Below are 22,329 nucleotides of genomic sequence, written 5' to 3'. Positions count from 1 at the left end.
TAGTATATACAATAATTGGTGAAGGTAAAAAACACTCACTTTCCTAAAAATTTTATCAAATACTCTCCTAGGGGGGTACTCCATAAAAACAACAAGAATCATCACCATTCGACCACTATCTATCCCAGGATGACATATCAAGAAGAGTGATAGAAAAGTAAAAGAAACTAAAAAGATTACTATATACAAAAAAATAAACTAGATATAAATCAAACCTATAAAAAAGTCTAATAAACTAAACAATAAATACCGAGGTCCCCAACAAAGGTGCCAAAAACTATTGTACCTGAGCGCACATGCAAGTGTACGTGATACACCAAGTAGTAAATTAGCCTTTAGAAAGCCAATTATTGATGCCAAAACGACTTGTGCTCAAAAACTATCCTATTATAGTCTCACTACGAATATTAAAAAAGTGCTAAAGTAACCAATAAAGTTTGTGAATTTTAAACTTAAAAATGTGGTAACTAAAGGTTCTTAGACAATAATAAGGAAAAACATAGGGTGGATGCACTACGAACAATCCTACTTAGATTTAAAACTTTATGGTTTAGTCAATTATCTTGGTTATTGATTCATGAGGTTTGTAACATAACTATGTTCTTCCAAACATCTAATCAACTATCTAACTTAGCCTCACAACTACATCCTTGAGTGGGGATGCAAGTACTAAGTTAAACGTATTTGTATTCTTCCTATATAAGAACCTAATAGGGTGAATTAGGTATAATTCTATCCTAAACACAAATCATAGATTCAATTCATTGAATGATTATGATTCAATTCTATACACCTTAAGTTCTATTCTATCATTCCTCCTTCTAGGCCCATGATTGAGTTATGAGTTTATCCTAAGGGTCGTAAATCCATATTATAGTCAAAACAAGGATACATGAACAAACAATAATGATAATAACATAAACCAACTTAGTTATAAGCAAAATTACTCTTGTTCTTGTCCTTAACCCCGGATGAGGGTGTTTAGCCACTCATAGAATTACAAAGAATCATAATTAAGGAATTCATGTAATCATCCAAAATTAAACTAAATGAAGGAATAAGAACTATAAGATAATCCTAATCAAGTGTATTCCAATTCCCAAAGGTCATCCAAGGTGTTTACAAAAGAGTTGGGAGTGTCCTATTTCTAGTAGGCCACAATTGGCTAATTTTAACACATGAGCATGCCGCACTATAACATTGGTGCAATAAGGGTGTGGAATGCCTTATCATAGAGGATCATTGGAATTGAAAATTTTGAATTGAAAAGAAGGGAACGGAGAACCTCTAAACCGGTGGCTAGAGAGCATGGCTTGCCCCTAATCCCAAAATTTCAAGCTTTGATCAAGCTTTGCTCCATGCATTTGGCCTTTGATTCCTTTTTTCATGGTAGCTTTTCCTATTAAATTCCAGCTTTTATATCATTAATTTATCAAGTTCATAATCTTACCAAGCTTCCTATAGCATCAAACACCATGAATTATAGCTCACAACATGATAGAATCCAACAAGAAAAACTAGAATAACACATAGCTCAAGCTAAGACTAGTTTTCTCATTTGAAATCCATTTCATCATATTGCTTCGAGCTTTGATTTGAACATACCTTAAACATAATAAAAAAGTAACTTAAAACTTATATGCTCATTTATACAAGGATTAACTCATTACACACATGATAAGTCCTCAAAACTAAGCTAATTAAGGGTAGATAACAATACTTAGGTGCATAAATCCACCTAAGATTACCTGAGATTTCTTACAGTAGTTGGTGGATCAGAAGAAGGAGTTGATTGATCACTAGACACACACCAACACTCAGTTAGACATAGTATTTGGTTAGATTTGGCCATGGGTGCGGACTATATTAGAGGCTTCTAAGGAGAAAGTAGAGGCTAGGCTGATGGATACTTTAGAGGGATTCACTAGAGAGATTCATGAGTGTATTGATGGTTTTGAGGCCCAGATGGGAGATCAAATTTGTAGGTTTAGGCATCGGGCCTATGCAAGAAGATGGTTATGTTAAGATTAGAGCTACGCTCTTTAGCTAAGAGCCATATTCCAGTCTTCCCTCCGGTGATACCTTTCTTTATGAAATCACTGCCCAGACCATCACCATTAGTTTTTGGTCTTTTTACTGAGGATGATGAGGCCTAAAATTTTGGGTCCAAGAGAGAGTGTGAGCAGAAGGAGCAGGACGACTTAGATAAGGAGTTTAGGTGGGCCTTAAAGAAGGACAAAATAGAGTCTGTGCTTCAGCATGACATTGACAAATAGAGGCATGACCAAATGGCATTAGGTGCTTCTTACCTCCTAGAGATGAGCCACATGATGCCCTGGATGGGGGTGAGCCTACTTTTAATGACTAGAGCATCCCAGGTACGTCCCTACATTCTTATGTTCTTTTTTCTAGTATGCATTTGGGGACAGTACATCCACTTTATGTTAGGGGTGAGGGCTTACCAACCACCCGAGGTTTTTGTTGTTGTGTCTCTTTTCCCCAGGGTGTGCTATCATAGTAGAGTCATCATGTTTAGGTATTGTGTTGTGTTGTAATATGTGTTATGCGCTATTTGGTTTAATTAGAAGAAAAATAAGAAACCTAAGAGCATTCAAAATATTTTGCTTTATGTTTTTTATCTGTTTGTCAAATATGATGCCTTTCTAATATTTTTTGTGAACTGTGTTATAAATATATGTGTGACCATTGTTGAATATTGTTATGGCATTAATATTAGAGATATAATATGCATGAACCGAGTGTATTAGTTGATAATATAACCCTGTACCATGTGTGTGTAAAGCATTTACCTAGTTTGTTTGTGCATTTAATCCTAAACTTGTCTGGTTAGTCTTACCTAGGTTGTAGGATAGTTGGTAGGGACATGATCATAGGCCATGTTTGAACAAGTCCACTCTTAGACTAAAATACTATCAATAAGAATAGGTATCCCATGATCCCTAATTTAAGACAAAATTGACCTATTTTCTTATTTTCACCTTATCACCTTCCCGTTTAATTACAATGAACCTATTTTGGCCCTGGTCCTGCCTTGGACACAGTGTACCTTAACTCAGGCGAATCACCTAAGTTGAGTATGGCTATCATAGGGGTGCATAGTTTCAAATGAATATGAAATAAGGTATTGAGTAAAATAAAGAAAGTAGGGTTAAGCATGGTAGAAAAGTTTGAAAAAAAGAAGAAAAAAAGAAAAAGAGAAAAAATAAAGAGAAAAAAATAGAAAAGTGAAGAAATACAAAGAAAGAAGAAAACCACACCCAATTTGAGTAAATAATAAAGGAGAAAATGGGAGAATAAAAGAAGAATGATTAAGTAGAGGAGCCAATAATGTAAGTGTAGTGTCAAGGAGGGTGATTTACCATATCCCATATGTAGCATACCTGATCCCAAGCCTATATTACAAGCCTAGAAAAGTCCTATAGTGATCCTAGTCCAACTGTTTGAAAATCTAAGGTATGGAAAATAAGGGCAAGCCTATGGTAATTTATGCACATTGCTTAAACTTCTTTAAGAGTGTGAGTGTTTTGATATAGTCCATGCATTGACATGTACTATGATACTATGAGAGTTGGGAATTTCTTGCTATGAGGGTACATGGGTTGTATTGTTAACTGGGTATTTATTCGGCTAGTGTTAATTACATATATGATTAGTTATTTACACAATACGGATTTGGGAGAGGGTGGTCAAGTGCAGGTTACGGAAGATCATTTTTATTTTGAAGAATTAGTTTAGATTTATGCCCGGTCACTCAACGACAGAGACAATTCACCTGGTGAGGAGATTGGCAGAGCATATAGGGAAAGGAACAGGGACTTACACATAGAAGTAAGAGGGGTCTCGGTGGCATACATCAAATTTATTAAAAACATATATGATGGATCAAAGACTCAAGTGAGGACGGCGGGAGAAGACTCAAAGCATTTCCTTATCTTGACAGGGTTGCACCAGGAATCGACTCTTAGTCCGTTCTTGTTTACGTTGATGCGGAGTATTCAAGGAGAGGTGCCTTGGTGTATTTAATTTGTGAATAATGTAATTATGATTGATGAGATGTGGGGAGGTATGGATGATAAATTAGAGGTTTGGAGACAAACCCTTGAATCAAAAGGGTCTAGGTTAAGTCAGACCAAGACGGAGTATATAGAATACAAGTTTAATGATTTGAGGCAAGAGGATGAGTTGGTAGTGAGGCTGGATTCTCAGGTTGTTTGTAAGAGGGATTGTTGTAAGTATCTTGGGTCTATGATTTAGGGAAAAATAAAGATTGACGAGGATGTATCTAATCATATTGGGGAAGGTTGAATGAAGTAGAGGCTCGCCTTAGGAGTGTTGTATGATATAAAGGTGCCCCCTAAGCTTAAAGGCAAATTTTGCAGAGTGGCAGTTTGTTCGGCCATTTTGTAAGGAGTGTAGTGTTGTCCAATCCAGAACTCTCACATTCAAAAATTGAAAGTGGTAGAAATGAGAAAGTTTTGTCAGATGTGTAGACTTACTAAAGATGATAGATTTAGGAATGAGACTATTCGGGGGAATGTGTGAGTGGATTTAATAGAAGACAAGATGCAAAAAGTAAGGCTAAGATTGTTTGGGCATGTGATGAGGAAGGGCACAGATGCCCCAGTTTATTGGTGTGAGAGGCTAGCTTTGGATGATTGTAAGAGGGGTAGAGGTAGGCTAAAGAAATACTGGAGGTAGGAGATTAGACGTGACATGGAGCAGTTACATCTTACTAAGGACATGACCTTAGATAGGAAGGTATGGAGGTCACAGATTAGGTTAGAAGGCTAGTGTATATAGGTGAGTCATAGCAAGTAGTTAGGAAAGCTTTGGTGTAGTTGGGATAGTAATACTAGGACTGTATCCATAGGTAGGAGCTGCTAGTTAGGAGAGTTTGGGTGAGTGTATGGTATTACTATGTGGCTATCTTATTTCTTATTTCTATTATTCCATACATCCTGTTTCATGTTTCATTACAACTTTTTTTAATATTCTTTGTCTTAAGTCGAGAGTCTATCAGAAACAACCTCTTTACTCCTTTGGAGGTAGTGGCATTGATTGCATACATTTATCCTCCCCAGACTCCACTTTATGGAAATACACTGGGTTTGTTGTTGTTGTAAGTTCATTCTTATGCTTTTATGTATGGAATCTATGTATGTTCTTACAATCATGAGTAGGTAAATCCCATAACTAGGGTTGTGGGAACCCTGATAGATTAACAAAGCAAATATAGTTCAATGTCATTCTAAATTGGTGTTCTTGCATATATTGGGATTGCTTGGTTATGTTTTGATTGCTTTCTTAATGGTTTCAAATGTTAGGAATTTGCTTTTGTTAGATACTTACTCACGAGGAAGGTAGAGATTAGGAAAAATAAATCACAACAGTAATTTGAAGATACCAACCTTTATCTAATTAACTTGAGATCGAGAGAAGATAGTTAATCAGAGATCGTGAACGAGGGTTAGTAATGGGGTACTCTGAGACTGAGATAAAATAAGTGAAATTCACCCAAACCAAGGTCAAGAGATGGTTAGGTGATACATAACTTGTTAGATTTTGTATGCAAACCACCAAGATAGTTTGACAATCATGATCAGTCTATGGAGTTAAGAAATCAGGGGGGACACAATCCCAGTGATCTTCTCAATTTGATAACAACCTTAATTGTTTGACATTATTACTGTTAGTCTTACTTTTACGAAAAAAAATCATTTACTTTCTTCAATTTCCAATTACATCAGCAAGCTTGTGATAGATTTTTGACCTATTCTTCTTGGGATTGACCCAACCTTATTGGGTTTAATATTAGACAATCAATTGCTTTATACATTATTGAAGGTGTAATTTGGGCGACATCATGAGGCCTAACCTAAGAAGTCTCGAACCAACCAACTGAAGATCAAAATCGTCTACCATATAACACCTTCAATAGGTCCATCCAAATACTAGAATGAAAGTCATTGTTATACACAAACTCTGCTAAAGTTAAATATTGATCCCACTGACCTCTAAAATCCAACACACAAGCACAAAATATATCTTCTAAATCCTAAATAGTCCACTTCGACTACCCATTAGTCTGGGGGATGAAATATGGTGCTAAGATCAACCTAAGGACCCAACTCCTGCAGAAATGTCCTCTAGAAGCTAGAAGTTGTCACGACCCAAACCAGGGCCTGGCTATGATAGGTATCTCAAGTCCCACATAGATAGGAGATCACCCCCTACACCTAACCAAACTAGACACAACATCCCCCAATGTCGGATGAATTTCAAACATATAGTAAGATAGTATACAACAAACTTAAGAAAATTCAAAATATGTTTATAACAGATGACCGGTGACCGGCCAAACAACCGACCAACACCACCCAATATCCACAGTAATCCAAATAAAGCCTTCTAAACAAATAACTATAACCAATCTTGGTCGGGATATGTCCCCGAGTCTAACAAATGACAATGAGAATGAAAATGATTATGAAACACTAGTTTGTGATAAGAACGGATGAAATGTCTAAGTCTTCTAAAGTATGGAAGCTCACGACTTCAACACAACCAAACGACTAACCGAGTCGATCCATCTAACTCTGCGCAGGAAAATTAGAAATAGCTTTGGTGTCTGCATCGCGTGGTATACAACATCCAAAGATGGTTAGTAGGGTGAACACTAGCATGTAACTCGAGGATAAAGATAACATAATGCCATGATCAAAAGTTCAAAACCATTAAAAACCATTGCACATAATAAAATGCATATACAAATATACTTCACATGACGGGATAGGGTATAAGTCTTAACATGAATTTTAAAGCTTTAACCTGGATTGTATAGCTCACCCTTCATAATATAAGAAGGCACCTACAGGCTATATGGGCCCAGATCTCCTCCCAGCTTGTAGAGCCCCAGTGCGTGTAGCCGCACAAACCAAAGGGTATACATATGCACTATAGGGGACTCAAACCTTCCTGATAATAAGGTGACACGAGCACCAAATCATGTATCCTCCCAATCATATGATATAATATTAAGAGGGACTCGAACCTCCCTTGTTATTTCAACCCCAGCATTGGCAACTACGGTTTACAGTATTGATCACTCGAACCTCAAATTTCATGACTCAGCCACACAAACCTCTTTTATGACCAATTTAAAACAAGTATCACACATTCTTATTCATTGAACCGTATTTCATATTAAGGCATACGTTGTTAGGATCGTCATACCAACTACACTTGCAAGGTATCAACAACATGCCATCAAAATTACATCACTTGGAAAATTAATAACCCCCTTGGTTCAATTTTGCATTAGCTTGGGGAGTTACACAATCCCTATAAAGTTTAATTCAAAATCATAATGCAATAGTTCAAGAATAGTTCAAATTCCCATATTTCTCATAGTTAAAACCAATTTCACAATATGGGGTTAGGGTCATAACCACTTAAAAACTCACAAGTTTGGGGAAAATTATAATTCCCTAGTTCATTCACCATACCCATGCACCCACAAGTTCAAAACTATGTTTAAAGCATGAATAATCATGGGAAAACATTGTTCAAATACAAGCATTCAAAACCCTCAACCCTTATTTCAAAACCAACATCAATATCTCATGAAAAATACTTTAAAACAAATATTTTTAACAAATTAAAAATGAGGGAAGAGTAGCATTCCTGAAATACCAAGTTTCACGTAAAGAATTAAACCCTTGAGCCCTTGGATGACCTACTTCTTGAAAACCCTAAGTATGGCTGCTTGAGAGAATTGTAAAAGAGTCTTGGAAGTGTTTGAGTAAATTTTGAAATGCTAATGGGGTTCCCAATAGGGTTTTACGTTATGGGTTACAATAGGGGTAGAGGGGAAATGTCCAAAGTGCCCTTAATGAAAAGACTAAAAATTATTGCAAGTGACTACATGTCACCAAATGAATGGTAAGGATACATTACGACTCATCACAAGGAGTCGTACTGAAGACAAAAGCACCACGGACCCATAATGGTTTGTCTATGATTCATACCACTGACTCATAACCACTTCTCATACTCAAGACAGTAACAATTTGGGATGACACACTGGACACCCTACGATTAGGACATAATGACTCATCAAGAGTCTTTATGACTCGTAGCCTCAAGTTGTAATGAAGACTATGTCTTAGGCCAATCTTACTGGAGATCTTATGACTTTGTCCTTACGACTTACCAAAGCTCCCTACGACTCATCAGGGAAGTCGTAATAAAGGAATTGAGGATAAAATTTTAGAAATTTTCAAGGACCAAAAACCCGAGGCCATAATTCCCCCTTAGGATTCATCCTCGAATGACAGGACAAGGCATTTATTAAAATGATTTGACTCCACATATAAATACCCTTACCCTTAACAAAGACAGAAAACAAATATGCCAAGGAAATCACCATTTTCTTTAAAAAGGTCAGAAAATAAAGATGATAAGAAATACACATACCTCAAGCATGATTATCTGAAATGGGAAACAAGAATGGGTACTTGGACTTCATGTCCTCCTCGGCTTCCTAAGTAGCTTCCTCGGCCTTTTGGTTCTTCCAAAGAACCTTTACTAAAGCCACATCTTTTGTCCGCAACCAATGGACTTGCCTATCCAAAAACTTAATTGGGACCTTCTCGTAAGACAAGGAATCTGAAATACCCACTTCCTTCAAAGGTACAAAATGAAGGATCACACATGCACTTTCTCAACATCGAGACATGAAACACCAGATGAATAGAGTTCAAAGTAGTAGGAAAATCCAATTCATATGCAACATTACCAACCTTCTTCACAACCAAGTATGCACCAACATAACGGGTATTGAGCTTTCCCTTCCTACCAAACCGCATTGCTCCTTTTATGGGAGAAACCTTCAAAAACACCCAGTCACCCACACTGAACTCCAACTCTCTTTTCCTTACATCCGCATTGGACTTTTGGCGACTTTGGGCGGCCTTAAGTCTATCCCTAATCACCGTCACCTTATCCTTAACTTGGTGAACAAAAGCAAGACAAAATAACTTATTTTCACTGACCTCAACTACCCAATAGGAAACCTACACCTCCTACCATATAAGTCCTAAAATGGAATCATACCAATGCTAGAGTGATAACTGTTGTTGTAAGAAAATTCTATGAGAGGCAAGTGGTCAACCCAAATACCACCAAAATCAAATACACAAGCCTGATGCGTATCTTCCAAGACCTGAATTGTCCTTTCCTCTTGCCTATCTGTCTGCGGGTAGAAAGCAGTACTAAGGGTCACCTTAGTCCCTAAACCTTGGTGAAATGACCTCCAAAAGTAAAACAGAACTAAGTTCCCCGATCAAATAAGGTGGAGACTGGAGTACCATACAACTTTACGATCTTCTTAATGAACAACTTGGCATTGTCTGCTAAAGAGAAATTAGTCCACACTAGCAAAAAGTGAGCAAACTTAGTCATCCTATCCTCAATGAACCAAATAAAATCAAATTATTGGCGAGACCGCGGAAGACCGGTAACAAAATCCATATTAATTATTTCCCATTTCCATACCGGTAGCTCAATCTCTTGAGTCAGCCCACAGGGCCTTAAGTGCTCTACCTTTACTTGCTAACATACTATACACTTATCTATAAAATTGGCCACATCCCTCTTCATATTATTCCACCAATAGATTTCCTTAAGATTATGATGCATTTTTGTCGAACTAGAAAGAATAGTGTAACATGACTCACGAGCTTCGACCAAAATTCTTCTTCGCAACCCATCAACATTGAGAACACATAATATACCTTAGTACCATAGGATACCATCACCACCAATCTCAAAAATCATAAGATCCAACACTTACTTCTCCTTTACTTCAGCATCAAGCTATGACCTGTCCACCTCTTAAATAATCAGTCACACCATTATTCTTGGAGTCCAAGAGATAAACTCCAAGATTAACCAAACGGAGAATCTCTTTACCAAATCCTGCTTCTCCTCATCCACATGAGACAAGCTTCCCATGGACAACCTACTAAGACCATCAACAATCACGTTAGCTTTACCTGGATAATAGTGAAGACTCATATCATAGTCCTTGAGCAATTCAAGACACCTTTTTGCTGTGATTTAGATCTTTCTGAGAGAACATGTATTGTAGGCTCTTATGATCAGAATAAATATCAACATGGACCCCATACAAATAATATCGCCAAATCTTTAATGTAAACACCACAACTAATAATTCCAAATCATGAGTTAGATAATTCTTCTTATGAACCTTCAACTGCCTACAAGCATAAGCAACCTCCTTGCCCCGCTGCATCAACACACAACCCAATCCCACCCAGGACATAGCATAAAAGACAATAAAACCATCAGTGCCCTCAGGTAGAGTCAAGGCCAGAGCTGAAGGCAACTTATCCTTCAGCCTCTCAAAACTAGCCTCACAAGCATTAAACTACAAAACTTTCACCTTCTTCTAGGTCAACTTAGTCAATGGGGAAGAAATAGAAGAGAAACTCTTCATAAATATTCTATAAAAGCCAGCTAAACCCAGAAAGCTCTGAATGTCAGAAGGAGTCATGGGTCTAGGCCACTTCTTAACCATCATAAATTTTTATAGATCTACCATGTTCCCTTCACTAGAAACAACATGACCCAGATAGATCATAGACTTCAACCAGAACTCACACTTAGAAAATTTTGCATACAACTATTGCTCCTTAAGGGTGTGATCGGCATGATCTGCCTCTCTATTCGAATACACCAAAATATCATCGATAAAGACAATGAGAAACAAGTCTAGAAACTAATAAAAAACTCAATTCATAAGATCTATAAAAATGGTCAGGGCATTGGTCAAACTAAAGGACATCACCAAAAACTCAAAATGACCATACCAGGTTTGAAAAGAAGTCTTAGGGATATCTACCTCCCTAATTTTTAACTGATGGTAAATCGACCAAAGATCAATATTAGAAAAGAACTTAGCAGGCTGGAGTTGATCGAATAGGTCATCAATTCTCGGAAGGAGATACTTATTCTTTATGGTCACCTTATTTAATTGGAGGTAATAAATACACATCCAAAAGGACCCATCTTTATTATGTATGAAAAGAACTAGAGCAAACCACAGAGACACACTAGGGGAGGTAAAACCTTTTTCAAGAAGATCTTTTAACTACTCTTTGAGTTCCTTCAACTCAGTCAGAGCCATTCTGTAAGGAGGGATAGAAATGGGACGGGTGTCTGGAAGAAGATCAATCCCAAAGTTAATTTCTCTGTCGGGAAGAATACAGGGAAGATCATTAGGAAATACCTCGAGAAATTTATATACCATAGGGATAGTCTTCAAAGAAGGACCTTCGAATCTAGAACTCGTAACATGCACTAAGTGATAGAGGCACCCTTTAGAAACCAATTTCTGGGCTCTAAAATACGAAATAAACCTTTCATTGGGTACTAGGTAACTACCTTCCCACTCAATTACTAGCTTATTTAGGAAATGAAAACTGACCCTTCAGGTCTGACAGTCAAGAGATGCATAGCATGAATGCAACAAATCCATCCAAAAATCACATCAAAGTCTAACATGTCAAGCTCTATCAAATCTATCAAGGTCTCTCTACCATAGACCGATATTAGATAACCCCTATAAACCCCTCTAACCTCAATGGAATTACCCATGGGGGTGGACACAAAGAAAGGGTCTGAAATATATCAAGATCAAAACCAAAATAGATAGCCACATAAGGGGTCACATAAGAGAAAGTAGACCCTGTATAAAGTAAACAATATACATCACGAGAAAAGAGTTTGATTTACTAGTAAAAATATTGAGGGATACCTCAGAATCCTAGTGGGTGGCAAGAGCAGAAGCAAAAGTAGCACCCTTTGATGTAGGAGCGGATGAAGTAGCAACGAGAATCTTGTTTGACCCAGAAACAACCTAAGAAGAACAATCTATCTGCATGTGACCAATCTAACCACATTAAAAGCACTTGTTCCTCTCTTCTTCAAAAACAACACAGTGCACCTGACCACAGAATCTACAAGGAGGATACGACGGAGATGACTGAGACCTGCTAGCCTAAGGCTAGGCTTCTGGTGCTCTAAACTCACTATTACATTGAGAATGATGATCACCCGATGGCTTTAGATAAGGAGAACTAGACGTAGAGTAGGAACTAGAATTGCCCTACTTCTTCTTAGACCATTTTCCACCGTCTCTACCACTTTGTTGCTGATCTCTAATCTGATCTAAATAATAAATCTTTTTACTATGCCTTTCACTCATCTCTACTTGATTTTTTTTTCTTCTTTTACCTGTAGCATATACAAGTATAGAGATGTCTATATCCGTATTCAACAAAGCAGCCTTGATCTCTAAGATCAACTACGGGATAACCCAGAGGCAAACTTCCTAATTTTAGCCCTCATACTATATACCAACTCTGCATCATAATGTTATAGCTGATGAAACTTCAAGGCATACTCCTTTATGGACGTCCTGCCTTACTTCAGATTCACAAATTCCTCGGCCTTCGCCTTTCTCAACTTCTGATAAAAGAAGCGATCAAGGAATGCACTTGACAAATCATCCCAAAAGCAAACTCAACATCATCACCCCTAGACTGGTCCCACTCCTCATACCATTGGTATGCTATATCCTTTTACTAATAATCTGCGAACTCTACATCCTCCATCAGTAGCATGCATCATACAAAATATCTTTTCTATCTTATTAGTAAAGTTTTTAGGATCTTCCTCAACTTTAGAACCAGTGAAAGTAGGAGGACTCAGCCTCATAAATTGGCCAACTATAGTGGCCTCAGAAGATAAAGAAATAGAAGCAACATGCTCAGTCTGGGAGGCCACCAACTAGGTAAGAAAATTAATTGAATGGAGAAACTTATCATTAGACAAATCAGCTTAAGGTTCTTGAGGAGGGATCGGGCGTACTGGTGGGGCTCCCTCAGGGAAATCAAAAGCAACAATCCTAGACCGGGTATGAACTCCTGTAGTAGGATGAGCCCTATCCACATTGTCCTTAGATGGGACAGAAGAGTTTTCATGAACATGAAATCTTCTAGAACCATGACCTGAAAATCAAATATACGAAAATTATAGGAGATTGTAGGGACCAGCTACACAACCCTCTTTTAAGCCCAATTTAAAACAAGTATCACACATTTCCATTCATTGAACCGTATTTCACATTAAGGCATACATTATTGATATCGTCATACCAACTAGACTTTCAAGGTAATAACAACATGCCAACACAATTACATCACTTAGAGGAATTCACAACCCCCTTGGTTAAATTTTACATTATCTTGAGGAATTACAAAATCTCCATAAAGTTTAATTTAAAATCATAATGCAATGTTCAAGAATACTTTAAATTCGCACATTTCTCATAATTAAAACAAACTTTATGGGGTTGGGGTCATAACCACTTTAAAAGTCACAAGTTTGTTGAAAATCACAATTTCCTAGATCATTCACCATACCCATTAACGTACAAGTTCAAAACCATGTTTAAAGCATATATAATCATGGGAAAACATTGTTCAACAATAAGCATTCAAAACCCTCAACCCTTGTTTCAAAACCAACATCAATATCTCATAAACAATACTTTAAAATATATGTTTTAGGTAAATTAATAATGAGGGAACAATAACATGCCTGAAATACCAAGTTTCATGGAAAAAATTCAACCCTTGAGCCCATTGATGACCTACTTCTTGGAAACCCTAACTATGGTTGCTTGAGAGAATTTTAAGAGAGATTTAGAAGTGTTTGAGTAAGTTTTGCAATGCTAAAGGGGTTCCCAATAGGGTTTTAGGTCATGGGTTAAATTGGGGTAGAGGGGAAATGTCCAAAGTGCCCTTAATGAAAAGACTAAAAATTATCGCAAGTAACTACGAGTTACCGTACGACTCATAAGGATAAATTATGACTCATCACAAGAAGTTGTAGTCAAGACCGAACCATCAAAGACCCATACTGTTTTGGCTACAATTCATACCACCGACTTGTAACCACATTTAACGACTCATAAACACTTCTCATATTCAAGACAGCAACAATTTGGGATGACACGGTGTACACCCTACGATGGGGACTTAATGACTCGTCATGAGTATTTATGACTTATGGACTCAATTCATAATAAAGACAGTGTCTTGGGCCAAACTTATTGGACACCTTACGACTTGGTCCTTACGACCTGCCATATCTTCCTACGACTCGTCAGGGGAGTTGTAGTCAGGGCAGTTAGGATAAAATTTTAGAAATTCTCAAGGACCAAACACTCAAGGAGTTACAGAAGTAAATTGAGAACCTTGATCTGAAATGATAGACACCATTACCCTATGAAGGTGAAGAACCTCTCAAACAAAAATATGGGCCAACCTCTTAGCTTTGTAGGATATCTAAATAGGGATAAAATGAGTAGATTTGGTCAATTAAGCCAAAATGATCTAAATGATATCAAAACCACGAGAAGTATGTGGTAATCTACCTATAAAATCCATAGTAACCCACTCCCACTTCTACTTGGGAATGAGTAGCCTTGAAGCAATCTATCAGGTCTTTAATGCTCAACTTTTACCTATAAAAGATAAAGGCAACGAGCCACAAACTCTACTATATCTCTCTACATACCACTCCATGTGTAATGCTGCCTAAAATCCCTATATATCTTAGTTTTCATAGGGTAAATAAATATTAAGAGATTTGAGTCTCATGTAGACTCCACTAAATCAAATTTCAAATTCTCAAAACACAAATACAGCAATCTTTCAAATAGAATCTAAGGTAGTCCTCCTAGAATCACCTCTCAACCTGCCTTCAAATATTGTGAGGACTGCTATCCTCAAGCTAATGACTCCATATCTATTCCAATAGAGTAGACCTAGCCTCGAACACTAGCAATAAATATTCCAGGGTCAAGAACATCAAGATGAACCATTAATTTAGATAAGGACTAGATATCAATAGCCAATAACTATTGCAAAACTAAAATAAAGTCCAAGCTACCCATACTCACTAACTTCTAGATAAAAATCTATGCTACCATATTCACCTTGCCCGAATAGTATAGAAGAGAGATATCATAGTCCTTCAGCAACTTAATCTATTTATTGCTTCCTCAAATTAAGATCTCTCAGGTTCATATTGTACTAAAGACTATTGTTGTCAACTTTAAATCATGAGTGGCATAGTTGCGCTTGTGTACCTTCAAATGCCTCAATGCATATATAGTAACACGGCCTTAATACACTAAAACAGACCAAAAACCAACACCAGAATCATCACAATACAAGGTAAACCCTCACCCTCAATTAAAAGAGTCAAAATAGGAACTGAAGTGAGCAAGTACTTGAGCTTAAGAAAGCTCACCTAACAACTTGTGGACCACTGAAATGGAACCTCCTTCCTAGCTAACCTAGTCACAAGAGCTACAATAGAAGCAATTCTCTCAATGAACTACCTGTAGTATCTTGCTAACCAAATAAAACTACGAACCTCAAATATACCAAGATCTTATTAATGAAAACTATCACGAAGGATTCTAAATATAACCTGAAAATGCAATTCATTAAATCCATAAATGTTGTTGGGGCATTAGTCAACCCAAAGACATAACAAGGAACTCAAAATGACCGTAATGGGTCCTAAAGTTTGTCTTAGGGATGTTCTCAACCCTGATCCTTAACTGATGCTAACTAGACCTCAAATCAATCTTAGAAAACACTTTTGCACCCTGAAGATGGTCAAACTACATATATGCATAGAGCCATCTTTTTTCTTCACAAACAAAATTAGATCACCCTAAGGTGATACACTTGGTCTGGTGAAGCCCTTACCTAAAAAATCCTAAAGCTGAATATTTAGCTCCTTTAGATCAAAAGGAGCCATTCGATAGAGAGCAATAAAGATAGGTCATATTCCTGGCTCAAGGTTGATATCCAACTCAATGTATAGCTCAAGAAAAAAGCTAGGTAGGTCAATAGGAAAAACATTGGGAAAATCATAGACAATAGGAATGGAGTCAACCCAAGGACTCTTTGCACTAATATCCCAAACATAAGAAAAAATGACCCACAACCCATCAATATTAGTATCCTAGCCCGCATACAGGAAATAATCCCCATCAAAGTGCAACTAAAGAACCCTACCACATAATTGGGGGTATGCCAGATATGCTAAGGTTATGGTATTAGCGAAGCAATCCAAGATTGTATGGTAAGGGGATAACTATTCCATGCCTAGAATTACATTAAAATCCACCATATCCAGCACAATAAGATCAACTCAAGTATCATACTCTCTAATAGTCACCAAACATGATCTATATACCCAATCCATTACTAACCAATTACCCATGGGGGTAGCTACATACAAAGACATAAATAACATCCCTAAAGACAAACCCAAATGTGGTGCATATAAGAAGAAACATACAAAAATATGATCTGGGATCAAATAAAGTAAAATCTAGCTTGATGGAATTTTGAATTAATACATGTAATCACATCATCCAAAGTCCCATCCTTTGTTTTACCTAGTACAACATATAAACAACCTTGTCCATTATCGGAGCTCGAATGCCTGTCCTACCTCCCTAAGGACCACTTCTCAAACCTTTATGACCATCTTATAACCCTGAGCACCATTCTTAATTGTAGGCAGTACTTATCTGATCGACGGTATAGGCTGAACCAAAGACTCAATCATCTCACCCAGGGATACTCCCTCGAGTAACACTACAAAAAAAAGTGCTATTTAAGACCAATATTTAAGGACCAGAATATAATCTCATCTCTAAAAGTATATTTATTGAGACGAGAATATATTCTCGTCCCTAATTGTGCAATTTATTGTGAAGATATAAAATTTGGTCCTAAAAAAAATTTAACTAGTCTCTAATAATTTAGAATCTTAAGCTAGAAAGAAATACCCCCAAAACTCTAGTAAAATTTTTAATAAAAATAAAATTCATTTAATATTCTCTGTATAACAAATTTATCCTAATTTGCATCTCAATTTTCTCTTTTTACTGTGCACGTAATTCTCAACTTCTCACAGTGTGAAATTCACCCTAGCTAGTTTCTTTGATTGATAGTAGGATTCACGTGCGCAAACTTACTGATACTCGACTCCCTACGGTGAGCTCTACTTTACTCTCTTTTTCCTCTCTAACTTGTTTTGTGTTTTATCATGAATCTAGTGTTAGTTTGCATTAGTTTCAATGAATTTGGTGTGTTTTTCATCTGGTTTGGTAAAATTTTATTTATATTGTTCTGGGTATGTCTAATTCTTGAATACTATAATTACTTTTTGATAAATTTGGTACTTGAGAATGCTTTCAGCAGATCTAGCATAAAACCACCATTTGTCTTCTATTTATTCGTCATTGTGATTAGGGTTGAGTCATTGCCATAAGTACCAAGAGTCATTATGTTTTGTTTATTCATCATTTTTTATCCATCTTTGTAATTTGTCGCTCTAAATCATTATGGTAAACTTAGCTTTTGGGTCATGAATTGTAACAAGAGATAACATAGAGATTTATAATTTGTTATGTTAATGATAAAAGATGATTTGCCTATAATGGATCCAAAATAGGGGACACATACGTAATAGAGAGTTTTGAATGTTAATGTTTATGCCTGCCTAATAAATATTCCAACTCTATCATAATTTTTGCTCTGCTCTCTTGAGCTTTCCGCAAGAGTCTAGTGATTTTAGGTGTATAGAACCTTATCTTCTCAGCCTTCTGTATTTTACCGATAGTCTTCTGTCAATGGAAATTTTCCATCCATTGTGGTATCTGTATTCTTTGCTCTGATCAAGACAGTGATGGTGTCAATAGGGCCTTTATTTCTTTATGCCTTCATTGAAGTTGCCAAAGGAAAAGGAGCTTTCAAATATAAAGGTTATGTGCTAGCAGGGGCAATCCTTATTGCTAAATACATAGAATCATTAGCAGAGGCGCAATGGTTTTTCAAGACTAAATTAATAGGCCTTCAGGTTAAATCTTTGTTAACTGCAGCTATCTATGATAAACAACTCTGCATTTCAAATGCGGCTAAGAATACTCATTTACCTGGTGAGATAATAAACTATGCCATAGTTGATACCTTTAAAGTTAGAGAATTTCTATATTGGTTTCATCAAATATGGACAATATATATTCAAATATGCATTGCATTAGTCATAATGTATTATGTTGTAGGACTGGCTACCATACCAGCTCTATTATCAGTTGTAGCAAGTGTGCTACTAAATTCTTCGATTGTAAAATATCAGCACAAGTAATTGACAGAGCTTATGGTTACACAAGATAGAATGCTAAAAGGGTATAACAGAATAGCATACTAGTATGAAAGTGTTGAAGTTGTACGTGTGGGAGAAATATTTTAAAAATGCCATTGAAAAGCTAAAGAAGAAGAATATTGATGGTTATCAGCAGTGTATATGCAGAAAGGCTATTACCTGGTTTTGTTTTGGTCAACGCCAATCATTGTATCCGTAGTTACTTTTTGGTCTTGATACTTACTCAAAGTACCTTTTACTACCATTAATGTCTTCATATTTCTTGCCACTTTACGCATTATTCAAGAACCTGTTAGGTCAGTTCCTAATATTTTTGGAGTATTCATAGAAGCAAAAGTCTTCTTATCTCAAATTATGGAATTTCTTGAGGCTCTCAAGTTGCAAAACAGACGTATTGAGCAGAAGTACTGGGGAAAGGAACTTGAGCCTTCCATAATCATCAAGTACAATGGGATATAATGGGTTGCAAGCTCTCCCAATCCTACAGTGAAAAGTGTAAAGCTTCATGTTAGACAAGGGCAAAATCTAGCCAACTGTGGAGAGGTTGGTTCTGGTAAATCAACTCGTTTAGCTGTAATCCTAGGAGAGGTTCCATAAATTGATGGCCTGGTAAGTTTTATGTCAACTTCTCATTCTCTTTTAACTATCAAATTTTTCTATAATACTTAGATCTTAAATTATAAACCTGTTTCATTGAATTCTCAATTTTTAGGTTCCAAGTTCATGGAATGGTCGCATACGTTTCTCAGAATGCATGGATTCAAAAAGGAACAATAAGGGAAAACATATTTTTTGGTTCCACCCTGGATCAGACCAAATACCAACAAGTACTTGAAAGGTGTTCTCTTGTCAAGGACCTTGAAATTTTTTCTTTTGGCAACCACACAATTATTGGAGAAAGAGGTGTTAACCTCAATAGTGGATAGAAACAACGAGTTCAGCTGGCACATGCACTGTATCAAGATTCTAACATATACCTGTTGGATGATCTATTCAGCATATTTGATACACACACCTCAACATGTTTGTTTAATGTAAGAACATTCATTTCGACAAACTAAAGACCGAAAACATTTAGTAAAGTTGCTAAATTGGAATGCTATCAGTATTATGTCATGGGATCTCTTTCTAGAAAGACAGTCTTGCTTGTGACTCACCAAGTAGATTCCCTTCCCACATTTAATTCAATATTGGTTAGTAATCTATTTTGGATAGCTTAATCTCACTTACTATGCATGATGATCCTATAATTAATAATTTCAAACTTTCTCTCGATTACGATGACCTTGTTTGATGCACTTAATTAGTTGTTTTTATACAAGTGTGGGATTTAACAAAATTCTATTTTGTCTAAAGAGACTGTCCGAAGGGAACATTATGCAGTCAGCTTCCTTAGTCCGCTGCTTCTTTCTAGTAAAGAGTTTTAAAACCTCATTCATGCACATGGCAAAGCAACTAAAAGTGAGAGTAATCAAAGGTGTGCTCCCCAAAGGAATGACCAAAAGCTCAGAATAAAACATTCATTACTTGTCTGCAGAAGAACAACTAATAACCCCCATTAGTGAGTAGTTGATCAAACAAGAAGAAAGAGAATTAGGATACATCGGTCTTAAGTCATACAAACAATGTTGGCCAAAGCAATGGCCCATTCTATCTCCTTTTTTCTATATTTTCACACCTCATATTTATGGTTGGCCAGCTAGTACAAAAATTTTTGTTAGCTGCTGATTTATAGAGTTCAAAAACCACCAAGTTTAATCTCATCCTAGTATACTCACCCATAGGTTTTGGTATATCACTGACTTTGTTACTTAGGTCCTATGCAGCGATTGATTTAGTCCTTAAGTCATCAAAATCTATTTTTACTAAGTTACTAATATCTATATTTTGATTACCAATGTCATTTTACAATTCAACCCTACTTGGAAGAATACTTAGTCGAGTAAGAAATGACAACCTAAGCTAACTTATAACAACAACGCTTGAGAGTTGAGAGTATATATAGAACTAACATAACCTTTTTTTGCAGTTGTCCTCAGACCTCAGTGTTTTAGATCTTGACATGTCATTTTGATTCAGTCAAACCCTGGCCTCAACCTTCACCACATACTTCAGCTTAGGACTATTGGCTGCTCTTACCTGGCAAATCTTGATTGTTATTATACCAATAATTTATATAACAGTGATTTTACAAATGCATATATTACCTAATCATGATTCATTACTAGTACTTATATCGACTGTCTACTCAAACTTTTAGTCTACTGTTTTAATGTTCTGCATAGAGATTCTACTTTGCTTTAGCAAAGAAACATGAGAATTGATGGTACAACAAATTTATCGATTGCTTGCAATCTTGCTGAAACCATAGCAGGAGAAATGACTATAAGAGCTTTCGAGGAGGAGGACCATTTTTGTATAGAATAGATACACCTTATTGATAGAAGTTCAATCGTATTTTCCACAATTTTTCAGCAACCGAGTGGTTGATCTAACATCTAGAAATTCTCTACGCAATAGTCCTTTTATCGTCGGCCTTAGCCATGATTTTACTTCCCTTTGAAGCTTCTGACTCAGGTAATGAAGTTCATTATATCATGCAGCTAAACTAGAACAAAATAAATTTCAATTCATATACTAAGATTTTGGCATTTAATTTTCAGGATATATTGGCATGGCTCTATCGTACGCTCTTTCCTTAAATATATTTCTACTTGCTTTAGTCCAAAACCAATGCATGCTAGAAAACTCCATCATTTCATTAGAAAGACTAGAGAAATACATGCATATTCCTAGTGAATGGCCTGAAATAATACAAGGCAACAGACCTGATCTCTCTTGGCCTTCCACTGGTCAAGTGGAGATTGTCGATTTAAAGGTTAGTATCCAAATTCCTTAGTTTTCCATCTTCCTGTATTCATTGACGCCAGGTCAGATATCAGCCAAATGCTCCACTAGTTCTACAAGGCATTAGCTACATAATTGAAAGTGGATATAAAGTTAGAATTGTTGGCAGGACAGTAGTGGAAAAACAACTCTTATTAGTGCCTTGTTTCTCTTGGTAGAGCCAACGGAAGGAAGGATCATCATATATGGACTAAATATTTCAACAATCGATATTCATGATCTTCGATCTTCTTAATCCATCATTCCACAAGATCCTACACTTTTTAGCAGTACAGTTGATAAAATCTTGACCCCTTGTCAGAGCACACTGATCAGGAGATATGGGAGGTAATATTTCTTTATAAACATTATCAAAAGTTATCATTCTACAACATAACATCTTTTATTTTGCTGCAATATTTGTCCTTGTTTTCCATGTAAAGGGTGTTTCTACTATTCTAACAGAAGCGTTATCATCACTTTCTACCAAATTCATCGATTTTTTATAATCACATTCAACAATTTTATCCAGACACATAACTGTTTATCTATAAAATCAATTTCAACACTTATTTCTGTTATCATCATATTTGAAAGGTTTTGGGAAAATATCAACTTCGACACGTTGTTCAACAGAAAGAAGAATGACTAGACTCGTCAGGTAATTAACCAAAACATATATAGCTTGATGATAACTTGAATTCGTAACTCTGACTCTTCAAAAATGTCATCGTGTGCATGTCAGGCCCTCCTGATGCGTGTGCAACAACACTTTTAGAGATTCTGAGCTTTCCCTTGAAAGATACGTGTATGATTCTCGATCAACTTGCAGACTAAGTGCATAGGATCGGTCATGAGTTTTCTGATAGGTTCTTTGGCACTCTCGAAGCATATTGTTGAGGCTACAAAATATTTCAGCATTACTGTCAGTTTTGGTTAGTTTCATCCTATGCTCAATTACTTTCTCCGATACCTAAAATCACTTTTTCTTATCAAACTGTATAATACATGATTTTGGACTCTCTCTTTTTCCTGTTGATGATTGTAAACATGTAATATTATTTGCATTAGGAAGGT

The 22,329-nt window shown here is 36.4% G+C and overlaps 1 pseudogene; it reads left to right on the top strand.

The window, feature by feature from the left end:
• The window catches only part of LOC107857675, a 38,583-nt pseudogene extending 16,683 nt beyond the window's left edge, over nucleotides 1-21,900 (top strand).
• The last annotated feature ends 429 nt before the right edge of the window (nucleotides 21,901-22,329 follow it).

This window comes from Capsicum annuum, chromosome 2, assembly GCF_002878395.1.
Source record: "Capsicum annuum cultivar UCD-10X-F1 chromosome 2, UCD10Xv1.1, whole genome shotgun sequence".
NCBI lineage: Eukaryota > Viridiplantae > Streptophyta > Magnoliopsida > Solanales > Solanaceae > Capsicum > Capsicum annuum.
This window is presented reverse-complemented; position numbering and strand designations above follow the sequence as displayed.